Consider the following 18,357-nt stretch of genomic DNA (forward strand, 5'->3'; position numbering starts at 1 on the left):
AATTCGAGCTATTTGGAGCTTTAAAGTCTGAGTAAAATCCTAATGGATTAAGCCAGGATCGTGTTGGGGTGTTGAAAACCACATATGGATATCAAAAAGCAAGGAAAATTCCGTACTCTGAGAAAATCCCACAACCGTGGTGCGTGGGGCACCGCACGTGTGTATTTTTCTGCTGCCTGATAGATTTTAACTCAGAATTTCCCCACTAATGCACCGCATGGCGCGTCGCCCCATGCAGTGCGCCTGTGCAATGTTTACAGAGTGGAAATCCTATTTCGGCTAGGAGAAGGTGATTTCGTCTGGGCCCGGCCCTACTTGGTATAAATACATTGAAAAATGTTATTTTCTAGATTTTTGACACATATTAGACCGAAGGAGGCCAAGGAGGAATGGGAGGAGCAAAAGCACAAGGATTTCATCATTCCTTCCTCACTCAAGACCCGAGTTTGGATCGAATTTATGTTTTTCTATCTTTTAATTATATTTGTGATGAATTGCTCTATATCTATTGAGTAGTTCCCTTTAGGATTTGATGGATTGGGTGTATTGATGATTTTTTGTGGATTATAACTCCAGTTTTATGTATTGAAGAATTTTTGGATGATTTCATTGTTGCATCTATATTCAGTTGTTCATTTAATCGAGAGACGCATAACTTGTGATATCTTTGCATTATATTGTTGGGTGAGTTCATTAATTATTCTTAGTAATCCAAAGAGGCTAGTTGAATCATTGATTAAACCTAGTTAGGAGAATAATCAAAGAATTTCTCCTAAAGACCAATCCACTACGCATTCTTGCATATCTGCACGTGCTTAAATAGGTTCATCTCGTGAGGTTGAGACTTAATCGAGAGAGGAGTTTCTACTAAACGTTTGAACTAATAATTGAGTGAATTCGAGAGACTCCCTTAAACATTAGAAGTGAATTTTCTAGAGTTAGATCCAAACAATTATCTTGCACATGTCCTATCGACCTCTATTTTCTCCTACTAATAACTTCCTTTCTTACCTTTGTTGCGATAGTCATTAGTCAATAACTTTAGATTCTTAGTTAATTTTAGTTATTAATTATATAAATCTCAATTGTTGATTCTCCTGGATAGAAATCAAGCTACAAACTAAGAAAATATTATTTAACTCCAATCCCTGTGGATACGATATTATACTATACTATCTTTGACTAGTGATCATAATTTAAGTTTGTATTTCGAGCTCGTCCAATTTTGGCACCGTCACCGGGGATTGGCAATCAATAGTGTTTGAAATAGTTTGTAGTTCTAATTCAGGAATTTTTCTTTTTATTTTATTTTATTTTTCCCTTTTTACGTTTGGTGTTCTTTGACTATGCGCAGGTTACAGGTTAGACTGGTGCATGACTCGAGGTTCTGCAAAATAAGTTCTACCGTACGAGCCCGAGATATAAATAAAACTACGACAGCTGAGGAAGGAAAGAGATCTCACCGAGACATCATAAAAGGTTGGGCAATCCTCAACCAGAGAAACTATGGCTGGAGATGGTGATGAAAATGTGGAATTGGCTGCAAGAGAGGCAGCCCAACAACGAGAAAAAGCTTCACGGGATGCTGAGGAAGCAGCTATCAGAGAAGCACATATTATCTATGTAGAAGGTAGGGGTAGGAGAATTGCTCAAAATAAAGCCTTGACTGTAGACCAGTTCGGAAATATAGTTCCAATGCCTGGGAGATCACTGGGCGATTATGCTAGACCAGTCTACAATCAAGGTTTATCAAGTGTTAGACCACCTCCAATTGCAGCTAACAATTTCGAATTGAAGCAATGGTTGTTTCAAGCCCTTTAGAATTGTTGTGTCTTCATAGGGAAGATGAATGAAAATCTTGATACACATCTAATGGACTTTGAGGAGATTATGAACAACTTTCAATACAATGGTATGTCACGAGATGCAGTGTACTTAAGGGAATTCCCCTTCACACTCAAATATGATGTAAAGCAGTGGCTTCGAAGCTTGCCCACTGGATCGATTAGAACATGGGAGGAGATGACTAGAAAATTCCTTGATAAATATTTCTCCTCAGCTAAGACGGTCAAGTTTAGAAGAGAAATCCATAACTTTTGCTAAAAAGAGACTAAAACTATTTTTGAAGCATGGGAGAGGTTTAAGGAGATTGTTAGAAAACATCAACATAGTGGAATTGAACTTTGGATGCAACTTCAGGACTTTTGGGATGGATTGACACCGGCCTCATGGAGAACATTGAGCAATGCAGTTGGAGGCCCTATGATGAAGAAGACTCCAGAGGATATACTCACAATTCTTGATGAGTTGTCTGAAGATGAAAATCAATGGCCTTCTGAGAGTGCTAAAAGAAGAAGATCGACAAGTGTTCACCATGTTGATGCTAACACATCTGTGCAGGTACATCTTGATGCTATGGCTAAAGAAATACGGAAGCTGCCTTAACTACAATACAAAGTAAGCTTATGCAGCTTGTGATATATGCTGAAGAGGACATCTTACTAATGAGTGTCAAGCCTCAACCGAGGAAGTGAATGTTGTGGGAAATTATAATGCAATGAGTCAGAGGCACTCCGATTTTTCATGGAGTTCACCTGGAGGTACTACAAATGCGTGGCAAAAAAATAATTCTAGACCTCAGGGACAAGGAGCTCTAGTCTTCCAAAATCAGTAGAGGCAGTAGTTTCAGCCTCAACAGTCCAATCAACCTAGTCTAGAAGATCTAATGAAGGCCTTCATTGTCAAGACAAATGAGAGGTTGGACGCTCACGGGGAAGCTATCAAATAATTGGGCATTGGTTTTCAAAACATGGAGAGACAAGTGGGACATATTGCAATAATATTATTTGAGAGAGTCCCAGGTACTCTTCCAGCTAATACTGAGAGAAATCCCAAAGAAATAGTGAATGTTGTGACCTTGAGAAACGGGCAAGTGTTGAAAGATACCACTCCAATCCAAAAAGAGGTGGTACTTGAAAAGGAAAATGGGGAGCAGCTGAAGAATGATATAGGCAAAAAGAAGAAGAAAGGCAATAAGGGAGCTGACAAAAAGAAGAAAGAGGAAACTTCGAGAAGGGATGAATCTAATGAGAGCGAGCATATGCCTGCTCTACCTCTTCCTCAAAAGCTATATAGAGAAAAGCTGAACAAGAAATTTGAGAGATTTCTGGATATGCTGAAATAGGTTAATGTAAATTTGCCATTCACAGAAGTGCTCTCCTAAATGCCAGCTTATGCCAAAGTTTTGAAGGAGATCCTGACAAAGAAAAGGAAAATCGAGGAGACTGCAGTGGTCAAGCTCTAAGAGCATTGCATTGCTATATTACAAAACAAACTCCCACAAAAGTGTGGAGATTCAGGGAGTTTTACTATACCTTGCTCATTAGGAACTATAAATTTTAACAAGTCTTTATGTAATTCTGGTGCCTCAATTAACTTAATGACTCTATCTATTTACAGGAAATTGAAGAATGAGATTGGAGAGATAAGGTCGGTGCCAGTATCTTTGCAGTTGGCAGACCAAACAACTATAACATCTGAGGGGATAGTGGAAGATGTGTTAGTTCGGGTGGATAAGATTGTATTTCCTGTAAACTTTATAGTGGTGAATATGGAGGAGAACAAGGAGGACCCATCATCCTAAGAAGACCAATTTTAGCGACGAGTAGAGCTATATTGGATATACATGAGAGAAAACTCGTGCTTAGAGTAGGTGAGGAAACTGTGATGTTCAAGATGGATATAGAAAAGGGAGTGCAAAAAGAAAAATTAGATGCAAGTGTTGAGTGAAAAGTGAAGGGCTCAAAAGAGAAAGCTACGGCGAGTGAGAAAGATAAGTGTGGAGTGCACCCCAAGAAGGCTGAGAAGAAGTTGTCTGCATGGATGTGCGCATTAGTTCGAGCACGAGGAATGGAGCCCGACTTTGACTCAAACCCCGACTAGATATTCAGTGAAGTTTCCTTTACCTTATACTTTTTAATTGTGTGTCATGGGGACATACCAGAACTTAAAGTGTGGTTTGGGGGATATGTTGTATGTTGTATGTATATGTGCTAGTTTTTTAGTTGTAGTAGTTGGAAAATTTTAAAAAAACCATAAAAATTGAAAAATATTCGATTTTTCTCGGCGATGGATATCATTCGATGGGTTTCTTGAGGGAGTAAAGTCGAATGAAAAAGACAAAAGATTTTCTTTTGTTAGGTAGTGTAATAATTCCCCCTTAGTTTTTCTTTGTACCGTGGTTCTTTTCCAAGGGTTTTGTTTGAACCAAGTATAGTTAGTTTTTATTTTTATTAGTAGTAGGAAGACTTGTGCTGTGATTTAAATTGAAGGCAATATCTCTTAACTTTATTATGCCTTGAGAATAGTGTGAGTGCTTTAGAGTGATGATTAGGCTCAGTTTTTGACTCTTGCATAAGCACCTTAAATTTTATGATCTTAACTTTGTTTTAACTGCTTTGACTAGAGTGTCTTGATAGTCCAATCTTGAGTGAGTTACATGCCATGTGTGTGAGAGATTTTGTGTTATTCTATGCACGTCTAGAACATTTCCCGTGTGTTTGCAAAGTGAAATAGTATTTGTATTCAGTCTTGGAAGTGATTTAGGCATTTCTTTGTTGAGCCAATGATATGTTTTTACCTACCTAATTGTTATGTATCTTAGTTAACCCTGTTGAGCCTGTAATCCTATTTCTTTGGCAACCACATTAGAAGCCTTACCCGTTTGTTTGAATTGAACATCTATTTGAACTTTTACCTCTCGTGAGCACTTGAATTTTTGATGAACTTTGTAAAAGTTGAAGTGTGGGGTGGTTGGTTTGGCTTTTGAGTGGAACTATGGAAATACGGAGAAAGGTGCACTAGTTTGATAAAGTAAGAGCTATTTGAATTGAAAAAGAAAAAGAAATAATTGTATGATTGTGAAAAATATTCCTTGATAGTGGTAACTCTGGATGTAATTGTGCTTAAAAAAGTTGGGAGTTAATTTATATTGATATGAATGTGGAGTTTTGGTTTGACATAAGTGTGGGGTTTTGAAAAATGAAATGTATGTATTAAAGTGCGTAGGGAGGTGCAGTCACTCTTATATCTAAATATATCCTATCCATCCTGCAGCCTACATTATAACCAGTGAAAGTCCTACTTGATCTTTGACTAAATGAGCTCAATTAGTATAGTAGTACACTACGGGCAAGCCTATGGTGCATCTTTTGTGGCATATGAATGTTGTTTCTCAGAGTGAGCGAATTTGTTTTATCGTGAGTTCCTAATTGTTCTTAAATTTCATGGTGTGTGGAACTACTCTCTATTATGGTGTGAGGGCACTTGATTCATGGAGGAAAGGTAATGTCGTTGACCTCTATACTAGAAGAAGTGAGCGGTTTATAAATAATGCATGGTGCTTATGAGTCAAATATTGAGGCGAGGCTATTACGTTAGAGTATTTAATCTATTTTAAATATTCTTGATGTGATGAGTTATGAGAGTTGTTGAAAAAGGTCATGCTTATAAAGTGTAGTTTGATTGCTTGAGAACGAGCAATGGTTTAAGTGTGGGGTGTTGATGGTAGGCTATAATCTCATATTTTAGTCGCTTATTGCACTCTAATTTACTGCACTTTACTTGTTTTGAGCTTTATTCACTAGTGTTTTTTTACTTATCGTGTGTTTTATGCCTTGTAGGAGTGATTCCGAGCTATATAGATGTATGTAATGAATTTGAGCTATTTGGAGCTTTGAAGTCTGAGCAAAAGCCCAAGTGATTAAGCCGGGATCGCGTTCAGGGGTCGAAAACCACATCTGGATATCAAAAGGCGAGGAAAATTCTATAATCTGAGAAAAGCCCATAGTCGTGGTGCGTGGGGCGCCGCGTGGGTATATTTTCTGCTTCTTGATAGATTTCAACTCTCTAGATTTACCCACTAATGCCTCGCATGGCGCGTCGCCCCATGCGGTGCGCCTGTGCAATTTTTATAGAGTGAAAATCCTATTTCGGCTAGGAGAAGGTGATTTTGTCTGGGCCTGACCCTACTTAGTATAAATACATTGAAAAATATTATTTTCTAGATTTTTGACACATATTAGACCGAAGGAGGCCAAGGAGGAGTGTGAGGAGCAAAAGCACAAGGATTTCATCATTCCTTCCTCACTTAAGACCCGAGTTTGGATCGCATTTATGTTTTCCTATCTTTTAATTATATTTGTGATGAATTGCTCCATATCTATAGAGTTGTTCTCTTTATGGTTTGATGGATTGGGTGTATTGATGATTGTTTGTGGATTATAACTCTAGTTTTATGTATTGAAGCGGTTTTGGATGATTTCATTGTTGCATTTATATTTAGTTGTTCATGTAATCGAGAGAGGCATAACTTGTGATATCTTTGCATTATATTATTGGGTGAGTTCACTAATTCTTCTTAGTAATCGAAAGAGGCTAGTTGGATCATTGATTAAACCTAGTTAGGAGAATAATCAAGAGAGGTTCTCCTAAAGACCAATCTACTACGCATTCTTGCATATCTTCACGTATTTAAATTGGTTCATCTCGTGAGGTTGAGAACCTAATCGAGAGAGGAGTTTCTACTAAACGTTTGAACTAATAATTGAGTGAATTCAAGAGACTCCCTTAAACATTAGAAGTGAATTATCTAGAGTTAGTTCCCAAAAATTATTTCGCACATATCCTATCGGCCCCTATTTTCTCCCACTGATAACTTCCTAGCTTACCTTTGTTGCGATAGTCATTAGTCAATAGCTTTAGATTCTTAGTTAACTTTAGTTATTAATCATATAGATCTCAATTGTTGATTCTCCTGGATATCAATCAAGCTAGAAACTAATAAAATATTGTTTAACTCCAATCCATGTGGATACGTTCACATGCCTCGGAGTCACCATCTTACTTCATTATGCTACTGTTAAATTGTAATTCAAAATAGTATTGTGTTTAGAAATTCTAGTGTGTTTTAGTAGTGCTTATGACTCCGTACTATACATTTTGGGAAATGTATAACTATTGGCCATTTGCAGCTATGTATATCATTTAATGGTTTATGATAAATGATTAAATAGTTTAATTCTGTTATTAAATCAGCATGTGTTAGGCTTACCTAGTGTTAAATACTAGGTGCCATTATGACATCCTAAAGTGGAAAATTGGGGCCGTGACAAGTTGGTGTTAGAGCTTTAGGTTCATAGGTGCTACGAGTCATAAGCAAGTTTAGTAGAGTCTTGCGGATCAGTACGGAGATGTCTGTACTTATCTTCGAGAGGATACATAACTATTAAGAACCACTTCTTTCACTCCTTATCGTGCGACATTGATTCAGCTTGAAGCATATATCTTATATCCCTTTACATCCACTTATATATGATGTTACGAGCTCAGCATTAGCTATGCTCTGATGCTTTGTAATGCTGCGGATGGGATACAAGGGCCCATAGATGCTCGATCATTATCTCAAGATATTGTCCAGACTAAGGACGCAGATATGTTGGTAGATCTTCAGTTGTTCAAGTGTGGGATGCCACTGGTTCATGTATCTGATTGGTGTTGTACAAGCTTATGAAGGTTGGTAATGTGGATCATCAAATGTTGTGCCCTATGACTCCGTGCCAAGTGGGGGAGTCTACTATCGATGATCAGATTGCATGGGCAAGTGTCATATCAGTATTGGGTCTGAGGTATATATGTAGTGTTGAGGGGTTCCCCGAATTTGTACATGACTAAGATCTGAGATTTTCATGGAATGGTGCTGGAACTTGCAGTATATCTATATCATTGCTAAATCTACATTCCAGTATCAGAGAGGTTAGAGAAACATCTTCAGATTCACAGAAGGTCTCTTCATAGTGGGTATCTCGGTTGCAGCATTATTGGGTGCTCCAGAGGAAATACAACGATTTATGGGTTTTCGGATGACCTGGTTCATGCTAGGGTATTTCGCAATGAGCTTTGACTTTGGATCATTATGTACCGATAAGGGAAAGTGTTGACCTGAAGACAAGTCGAGGAGGATTAGAAGGAATGGGTCAGCTTGGTGGTGTTGGGTCAACATAGCAATAAAGGTAACTGGTCTTTTGGTGTGGTAATGCCTCACCAGCATTCTATGGAAATACTCTTGGGTTTGACAGATTGCGTGACTTGGTTGAGTTGGGGAAGTTCAGTTTTTATGGCTTGGTGATGTGCGGACTGGCCTCGAAGAGTTCTTGATAGTGTCGACCACAGCCTGAGCTAGATGTCTACTACCAGCATAAGGAACGTGTTGCGTGTTATGATTTTCGCCTAGATGGGGTCATCAGTTCTAGACAACATGGACGTTTTCAGATGTTTAGAAGAATGCTAGCATTATTTTTTACCACCTAATAAGGGTGCGCACTCCATAAGGCACACTGTGTTTCGTCTTGCAGATGCTTGACTGGCATTACGGTAATCGCCTGGTTAATCGACAACTGATGTCTAGATTTTGCTTTGTGGCACAAAAGTATTTGTAATGACCCGGCTGGTCATATTGAGTATTTAAGCCTCGATCCCCTGCTTATTGTCTCCTCTGTATTATATTGTGGTTACGCGACTTGCTGGGGGTGTTTGGTTTTAGTTTCGGGTGAGTTTCGGAGTGGAATGGGACATATAGTCCCTAAATTGAAGCTTTAAGTGGAAAGAGTTCACTATAGTTTGACTTTTTTCTATACGACTCTGGAATGGAGCTTTGGCGGCTCCAGTAGGTCCCTATGGTGATTTTGGACTTAGGAACATGTCCGGATGTTGATTTGGAGGTCCGTAGTTGTTTCAGCATGAATTGGCGAAAGTTAGAAAGTTGAAGGTTTGGAAGATTCGAAAAGTTTGACAGGGAGTTTACTTTATTGATATCGGGGTTGGATTCTGATTCTGAAAGCTAGAATAGGTCCGTCATGTCATTTATCACTTGTGTGCAAAGTTTGAAGTCAATCGGAGTTGTTTTGGTATGAATCGACATTAGTTTTTGGAATTCAGAAGTTCATAGTTTCATAGGCTTGAATTGGGTTGTGATTCGCATAATTGATGTTGTTTGATGTCATTTTTAGCCTCGAGTGGGTCCGTTATGTGTTTTGGAACTTGTTGGTATATTCGGACGGGATCCCGGGGCCCCCGAGTGTGATTAGGATTGAGTCCATATCAAATTTGGACTTGTGTGATTGTTGAAGCTGGGCGGTGTCTGGTGCAATCTCACCTGCGCACTTTGGGCCGCAGGTGCGGTACCGCAGAAGAGGCCTTCGAGCCGCAGAAGTGAGTTTGGCCTTGCTCAGATGGTACCGCAGGTGCGGTCATTGGCGCGCAAAAGCGAACGCGCAGGTACGACTAGCCTTCCACAAATGCGGTTGCGCAGATGCGCATATGGGTTCTGCAGGTGCGAGCCTTCTTGGGCCTGAGTTGGAACGGCACCTGCGACCCCAAGCCCACAGAAGCAAGGAATGCTAGGCAGAAAAGGGGTCTTTGAGGGATTGAATTTCATTATCATATTTTGGACCTAGAGAGCTCGGTTTGTGGCGATGTTTCGAGAGTTTTTCAAGCAAATCATTGGGGTAAGTGATTCTAACCCAGATTTGACTATATTTCATGAATCTATTGTCATTTTCATTATCTAATTACTGATTTGAGTTGGACATTTGGGGAAATATTGTGACAACTTCCTAGACTAAAGTTTGGGGTTTTGAAAGGCGATTTGAGGTCGGATTTGAGTAATTCTTGTATGGTTGGACTCGTTATCGTATGGGTATTCGGATTTTGTAATTTTGGTTGGGTTTCGAGATGCGGGCCCGGGTTGACTTTTTGAGTTGACATTTTGTTTCTTTGTATAGATCATAACTTTAATGTTCAAAATAGTTTTTTATGGTTTATATTTAAGGTATGAATTTTTTTGTCTAGATTCGAGCTTTTCGGAGTTGGATAATCGAGGGAAAGGCCTACTAGTGGACTGAGTTAGCGCATTTTGAGGTAAGTGTCTTATCTAACTTTGTGTGGGGAAATTACCCCTTAGAGAATTGGTGTTGTTTTGTGATAATTGTGATGTGTGAAAGTCGTGTACACAAGGTGACAAGTGTGTACATGTGCTAAATGTGGAAATTTACCAGTTTTATCTATGTAGATTCCTTTCATGCCTTAATTGAGTTATCTTAACATGTTATATTCATCATCATGAGTCTAGTTTCATATGCTCTACTTGTCTTATCTCTTACTTGTTAATTGTTCTACATGTTTAGTCGTAGTTCTTGTTTCCTTTATTCTATATTCATTATTTTAACAGTTGAATTCCTTACTTGAAGTTGTTATACTTGGAATATATTGTTGTTAAAATTGGTATTGAGTTATAAAGGTCGTGATTCACATTGAGGCAAAGTGTTAAGTTCTGAAATACTATTCTTGTCGAGTTATTCACTTCCGGTTGCTATTGTTGAGACTCTTGTGTACATTGTGGTTGATCCATGTGCTATTTATTGTGAAAACACCGTTATTGTTGATTTCTTTGGCAAGTTGTAATATTGGACACTTGAGGTGCGATTTGTGATACACCGTGATATTGATACGCATGCAGTGGTATAAGGTTTTGGGGTTGAAACGCATGCGGTGAGATAAGGTGGGCTTGATACGCCTGTTGCTAGTAGGGGAACTACTTGAAGCCACGCGATGTGATAAGGTGGGCTAAAACACGGGAAGCTATTTCTGGGAAATGATTTTCAAAACTAAATGCAAGGCTCCCGCGGTGAAATAAGGAAAGATTGTGAATTGTTTTGTGATTCGAGACTACGAGGTGGTACCTCGGTAGTGACTCTTATTGATAATTCTCCATTACTTAACTTGTGTTTGGTAGTTTCGTTTCCTTAGCATAACATCCTTGTTTTCTTCCGTGATGCATTATTTGTCTTAGTTCAGTGTAGTAAATCTTGGTATATTCCTTACTTGTTTCATTTCCATTGTTATTATTATTACACTGTTAATTACTCGTTCTGCCTCTTATTCATTTCAGTTGGGCCTTGACCTGACCTCGTCACTACTCTACCGAGGTTAGGCTAGGCATTTACTGGGTACTGTTGTGGTGTACTCATGCTACACTTCTACATATCGTTATGTACAGATCGAGGTATCTCCTACCAGTCCATGCACCAGTGACGCGAACTCACTTTGGATACTTCAAGGTATACCTGCCGGCGTCTGCAGACCTTGGAGTCCCCCTCTATCTAGACTATTTTATTTCCTCATCCTTTTATAGATACTGATGTATAGGGATGTTCAGTACCATCTTATAGAAATTGTGACTTATATTCGCCAAAATTTGGGAAGTTGTATATATACTGAGTTGCGGAGTTTCTTTTATATTAGTTGTCGAATTATTGAGACTTTAATAATATTTTCAGTTATTTCTTCATAAATGTTAGGCTTACCTAGTCTTAGAGACTAGGTGCAATCATGACATCCTACTGAGGGAAATTGGGGTCGTGACAAGTTGGTATTAGAGCTCTAGGGTTATAGGTGTTATGAGTCACAAGCAGGTTTAGTAGAGTCTCGCAAATCGGTATGGAGACGTCTGTACTTATCTTCAGGAGGCTACGGAACTATTAGGAAAAGTTTTACTCCTTTGATTCCTTATCATGCGAATTTGTGACTTCAGAATTCTAAATCTCTATCTTTATATTCTCATACAAATGGTGAGGACACGCAAAGCTGGATCTGATGATCAGACACCCGCGTCCCCTGCTAGAGTTGCGAGAGGCATGAGCCGATGCAGAGGACGAGGGCGGGTATGTGCTGCAGCCAGAGCACCTGTCCGAGATGCTAAAGAGGAGCCACCAGTAGCTCCAGTTGGAGGGCAGGCACCTGAGACGCCTGTTACTACCCCTGCACTTCAGGAGACTCTCACCCAGTTTTTGAGCATGTTTGGCACTTTAGCTCAGGCGGGGTTGATTCCACTTGCTCATGCCACATATCAGACCGGTGGAGGAGCACAAACTCCCGCAGCTCGTACCCCAGAGCAGCGGGTCTAGATTGCATAGGTCCCAGAGGTCATAACAGTGTAGCCGGTTGTTCCAGTTCAGCCCGAGGTTAGGGCAGCAATATCTGAGAAGGAGAAGATCAGGCTCGAGAGGTACAAGAAGTACCACCCTCCTACTTTTAGTAGCTTAGCTTCAAAGGATGCATATGGATTTCTTGAGGAGCGCCACCGTATCTTCCGTATTATGGGTATTGTAGAGTCGAGTGGGGTTGCTTTCACTACGTTCCAGCTTAAGGGAGCGAATTATCAGGTGGTGGCGAGTGTATGAGTTAGGTAGCCTGGCCGAGGCAGCTTCACTCACCTCAGCTAAGTTCTTTAAGATGTTCATGAGAGAGTTCATTCCCGAGAGTCTTAGGGATGCATGGCGCGTGGAGTTTGAGCTATTGCGCTAGGGTGCTATGACTGTATCAGAGTATGTTGTCAGGTTTAGTGAGTTTCCCGACATGTACCAGCATTAGTCTCCACAGTTTGAGAGCGAGTCCGTCGATTTATCGAGGGGCTCCACCACAGTATTAGATTCTTCATGTCTTGAGAGTTGGAGACTGATACCCCATACTAGCAGGTTATGGAGATCGCTCGGAGATTGGAGGGTATGTGGGGCCGGGAGAGAGAGAGGAGAGGGAGACCAAGAGGCCTCAAGATTCTGGCACATATATTGGTGCTCATGCCCCAGTTACAGACCGTGGTGGTAGAGGCTATGTGAGCCGTCCTATTCATTCAGCACTTCCAGCTTCCAGCGGTATTCTAGCTACTCCCAGGTTTATCATGGAGATGCATCAGTCTTATTTGATCTAGGCTCCACTTATTCCTATATATCATCTTATTTTGCTCCATATTTGGGTATATCCCGTGATTCCTTGAGTTCTCCTGTCTATGTGTTCATGCCATGGGAGATTCCATTGTTGTTGACCGTGTGTATCGGCTGTGTTTAGTTTTTATTGGTGGTTTTGAGACCAGAGCTGACCTATTATTGCTCAATCTGGTAGATTTTGATGTTATTTTGATCATGGACTAGTTGTCGCCCTATCATGCTATTCTTAATTATCACGCCAAGACGGTGATATTGGCTATTCCAGGTTTGCCGCGGTTGGAGTGGAGGGGTACTTTAGATTATGTTCCTAGCAAGGTGCTATCTTTCATTAAGGCACGACAGATGGTTAGGAAGGGGTGTGAGGCATATCTTGCCTTTATGAGAGATGTGAGTGTTGATACTCCTACCATTGAGTCAGTTCCGGTAGTGAGGGATTATCTAGATGTATTTCCAGTGGATCTTCCGGGCATGCCGCCCGATAGGGATCACTACTAAAAAATGACTAATTTCCGACCGAAATATTCTGATCGGAAAAAGTAGTCACAAATTTCCGACAAAATCGGTCGGAAATTTCATAAAAATATATTTTTCAATTTTGAATAATAATTACGACTGATATTCTGTCTATATCTGTCGTAAATATTGGCGGCAAATACCGCGTAACTGTTAGTGACCAATTCGGTCAAAAACAATTAAAAAAGAATTAAAATAAATTAAAACATTGCGACCGATTCGATCGGAATCTTTTATTAAAACAAGGTTTGACTATTTGACCTATTTTCCGAACGAATCGGTCGGAATATAATTTTAAAACCCCCCGACCCCTTTCTTTTTTCTTTCCCTTTTTTCTTCCTTCTCTCTTCTCTCTCTCACACTCAAACCTCCCCTCTCCCTCCCCTCACCCAACATGCCGTTGCCATCACCAGTGCCACTCACCGGCGACGCCGCCCCGCTGCAGCTCCGTCGACGACCCTCCACTGCCAGGTAGGTTTCCCTCACCATCCTTTGTTATTTTTTTTTAAAATACACTGATTTTGTTTAATTGCTCCTAGTTTGGTTTGTAAAAATTGATTGGTATTAGCTAAAGTAAATCTATGACTATTGTTAGTAGCTAAATTAAAGCTATATGTTGGTAATTTAAAGTTATATGTTAAAGTTATATATTGGTAATTTAGGGTTATATGTTAAACTTATATGTTGGTAATTTAGAGTTATATGTTGCTAAATTAAATTTATATGTTAAAGTTATATGTTGGTAAATTACATACTAATGTGGGAATAACATTACCAAGTTGGGGATAAATTTACTAAATAATTTTGTTAACTAATTTGTAGAGTTGTTACATATATAGCAATTCATCTCATTGGATGATAGTGAGGAGGGTACTAATTTTAAGAGGAGAAAGTATGAAGAATCTATTAAAACTATTAGTGCTAGTTGACTACTTTTGACAATTTGTCTTACTCCTAACTTTTTTAATATCTTTTAACTTTCATGGAATTAAGTTTAATTGAAATCTATTATCATTTTCATCCATTAAATTATTGAATTGTTGTTGTAGATTAGTCCATTGTTTTTGCATAATTGTTATATTTGAATTCATTTTACTTTATATTAAACAATTATGCTCTTTAAATTATATGCCTTCATTTTTATATTCTATTTGAATTCTTTTAATTTTTATATGTTGAAATAGTTTAAATAATTGTTAATTACGACTATTTTTTGGTTTGAGAAATCATTAGTTAATTTGGATTATATGAACATTTAAGAAGCTATTCAAATTTAATTCTTATATTTAAAGACTTATATTATTTGGAATAGGGATTAATGTGAGATTTCGAGTGTTAAAAAATATTAATTTAAAAAATAAAATATATCAATTCAAGTGCTTTGACACAATGATATGTATATATCTAAAACGAACCTTTGAAAGAGTATAACTTTGTAACCAGTTTAAATAAATCAAATTGTTTTAAATATCTTATTTCTAGATTTTTATTTGTGTAGATAGAATTTGTGCATCGTAGATTGATGTATAATAGGAATCATCCTAACTAGTTATGAATGTTACTAATAAGACCAAAGATTACTTAAAAGCCAGGATGGACTTAAAGGAATATTGTAGGCGAAGTGAGTTGTATCTGACATACTTTAACAACAAGATTCAGAAGCCCAAAGCCAGCTACACGTTCAACTTGGATGAGAGAAGAGAGATTTGTAGTTGGGTTAACAATTTGAGGATGCCTGATGGGTACGCATCAAATTTATCCAGGTGTATTTACATGAAAGAAGGGAAGTTGGCGTCAATAAAAAGCCACGATTGTCATATTTTTATGGAAGCGTTGATGTCTGTTGTGTTCAACGCATTGCCTAATCGAATATGGAAACCAATTACAGAGATAAGTTACTTTTTTAAGGATTTGTGTTCTAGCACATTGAGGGTGGAGAACTTAATTTATATGGAGAGTAACATTATCTTAACTTTAAACAACCGATTATAGACGTGTTGAACATGAAACAAGTGATGAGGAAGAATTAATAGATGAAACTAAAACAAGCGATGATGAAAACTTAGATGATTACTATGAAGATAACGATGAGGATTGCCTTGTTATTCTTTTTTAGGTTTTTCTTCCTTCAATTATTTAATATATTTGAAGAATTATTGTATGTTTTTTTATCACATGTTAAACATTTTATGTTATTCCTTTAATTATCTATTATGTTACGAAATTATTTTATATTTTTATGACTTGTTAGATTGTTTATTTATTTCTTTAGTCATTTAATTTGTAGAATAATTATTTTATATTTACTGTCACTTGTTGTATTTTTTTTTTTTTTGTATTTTATTATGATTATATTACAGATATGAAATCTAAGGGGAAGGAAAAGATGAAATCTAAGAAGAAAAAAAAATATGTTCCAACTTCCTCAAGTATGCCAAATATGAGTCCTCCTCTTCCTCATTCTCCTCAGTCGACTTCATTGCCATCTACCATGTTCACTATCCCCCCTCCATCTAATAATTTAGTTCAGTATTATTCTATGCCTACCAAAGGAAGTCAAAGTAACACTGTTTTTAACTTTGTACCCACACCTTCTATACCATCATCTTCACTGGGCTTTCATAGTAGTCAGCATGGTGGCTCACCAGCTGCTGCACCCCCGAGCTTTTATGGTAGTCAGCATACTGGCTCACCAGCTGTTGCACCACCAAACTTTCATGGTAGTCAGCATGGTGGCTCATCAGCTGCTGCATCCCCGAGCTTTCATGGTAGTCAGCATGATGGTTCGTCTTTTGTTGCTCCATCATCTTCCAGTCCATCATCATCATCCATTCCCAGCATATCTAGGTTGGATATTGGAGCTCTCGCCCAACTACATCTAGTGACGCTTCTGCACTATCTAGTAGACGCATGCAGAATCTTGGAGGGATGTACAATTTGATAGTTATAATCGAATGATAATAGTCCCCTGCGAGGATGGGTAAGAAGGTACTTATACTATTTTTTAAGTTTTGAATGTACTTTTAGATATGTTAACATTAAGGAATATATGTTAACTTTAATACAGGTTTTTGCCAGCCTTTCAGTCTACACATTTGGTTGTGGATTCTATGAAGCCATTTTATCATGAGCCGTAGAATTCTTGGAAACAGATACCGTACAATATTAGAGAGCAAATGTGGAATCAATTTAGGGTAAAAATTGATTACATTTATTTAATGATTATCGTCTTCATCTAATGTTACTTTTTTATATTGTAGACAAAGTGTACATGGCATCTTCAGTATCATAATGAAATAAATAGTATTTTCGAGAAGAAGGCTACTAAGCGGATTAAAGATACTATGTTCGCTGCTCGAAATATCGGTAAAATGCCAGACTTGTTAAGAAAAGATATTTGGGATAAACTTCTTGAGAAATGGAATACCGTAGAATGGAAGGCGAAGAGTGAACAAGCAAAGGCAAACCGTGCCTCCAGTAAAGGTGGCTCGTTGCACACATGAGGTTCATTAGTTTTGCGGCCCATAAACTAAGATTGGTAATTACATATAAATTTTTTCTTAGTTTTACATATAGAATTTTACGTTTGTAATGTCTAACTCATACTTTTTGTTATGAAGGAAAAGGAAAGAGGGCGAGATATGAGTCACGCTGAGAACTTTGAGGAGACGCATAAGAAAAAGAAGAAGGATGGTTCAAGAGAACACTGGGTGGAGACGCGTGCGTCGGACACATATGTAAAATACTAACTTCATAATTATTTATGATTTATTAATATTAGTTTGTTTATATAATATATAGTTATATTTTTATTTCAGGAAGATTATCATAAAAGAGTGGAAGAATGGCAACAAACTCAGCCTCCTTCAACTCAACCAATACCTAATTATATGGCTTCATTGCGGACAGAGGCAGGGGTGGAGTAAACAAAGGCAGAGTCTACGGACTTGGAGTACGTTGACCTATATGTCATCCAAACCCACTCTTAGCCAATTCTTCTTCTTCTCAAAATCAAGAACAAATGGAAGATATGAGAAAGGAAATTCGTGATTTGAAGCAACAATTGGACTCCCAATTTAGAACATTTGTTAAAATGCAGAAATTCATGAGAAAACATGGGCATGATCTATCTGATGATGAGGATGAACAAACTGAATCTGATGTGTAGTAGTTTAGGTGTGGTGTTTTGGTTGATTGGTAAACTTGATTGTGAGAGACAACTTTATGTTTTGTTTTTAAACTTGAATGTGGGCTACTATTTGGATGTTTTTATGTCCAAAATTATTAGGTTTAATGGTTGGTATTGTTGGTTTAGGTTGTGTTAATGGTTGGTATTGTTGGTTTAGATTATGTTAATGGTTGGTATTGTTTATTTAGATTGTGTTAATGGTTGGTATTGTTGGTTTAGATTTTGTTAATGGTTGATTGGTTGTTAGCGTTATTGTATTGTAATAGTTTGACAGGTAGTGTAGCTCCAAATTATGCAGAATGCTGCCCAGTTTTACAGAAAATTCCAACTGATTTCTGACGGAAACAGTCGGACAACTGCCTACATTTTGCCAAAAATTCCTATATTTCCAACAGATTCGGTTGGAAATTTAAAAAACAGAAAAATATTTAAAAGTTTTCGACGGATTCCTTCGGAAATTAAATAAAATTTATTTTTTAAATATTAATTTCCGACCGAAATTATATATTTGGGTCAAAAATTATATATTTATATTATTTAACTTTTAATAAATAATTATTTTTATTTATATTATTACGACTAATTCGGTCGGTAAATTCCGACCACTTTGGTCGAAAATTTGAAAATATTTGGTCGTCTGACCTTTTGAACGTTCCGACTACTTTGGTCGGAAATCACCGACTTATTTGGTCGGAAATTATTTTCCGACCAACTATTTTCCGGCCGACCAATTTTGGTCAGAAAGTAGTCAGAAATTTGTGATTTTTGACCGATTTCTGATCGTTTTGGCGGACGGAATTCTGCCATTTTCTAATA

At 38.0% G+C, this 18,357-nt stretch overlaps 1 long non-coding RNA gene across 1 annotated transcript; it reads left to right on the plus strand.

Moving 5' to 3' along the window:
* Window positions 1–16,692: 16,692 nt before the first annotated feature.
* LOC138899544 (uncharacterized) lies at window positions 16,693–17,617 on the plus strand. The gene is made up of 3 exons (XR_011411239.1): window positions 16,693–16,856; window positions 16,973–17,089; window positions 17,171–17,617. It is a non-coding gene; the product is annotated as an uncharacterized lncRNA (long non-coding RNA).
* Window positions 17,618–18,357: the final 740 nt, after the last annotated feature.

Source organism: Nicotiana tomentosiformis, chromosome 9 (genome assembly GCF_000390325.3).
Source record: "Nicotiana tomentosiformis chromosome 9, ASM39032v3, whole genome shotgun sequence".
Lineage (NCBI taxonomy): Eukaryota > Viridiplantae > Streptophyta > Magnoliopsida > Solanales > Solanaceae > Nicotiana > Nicotiana tomentosiformis.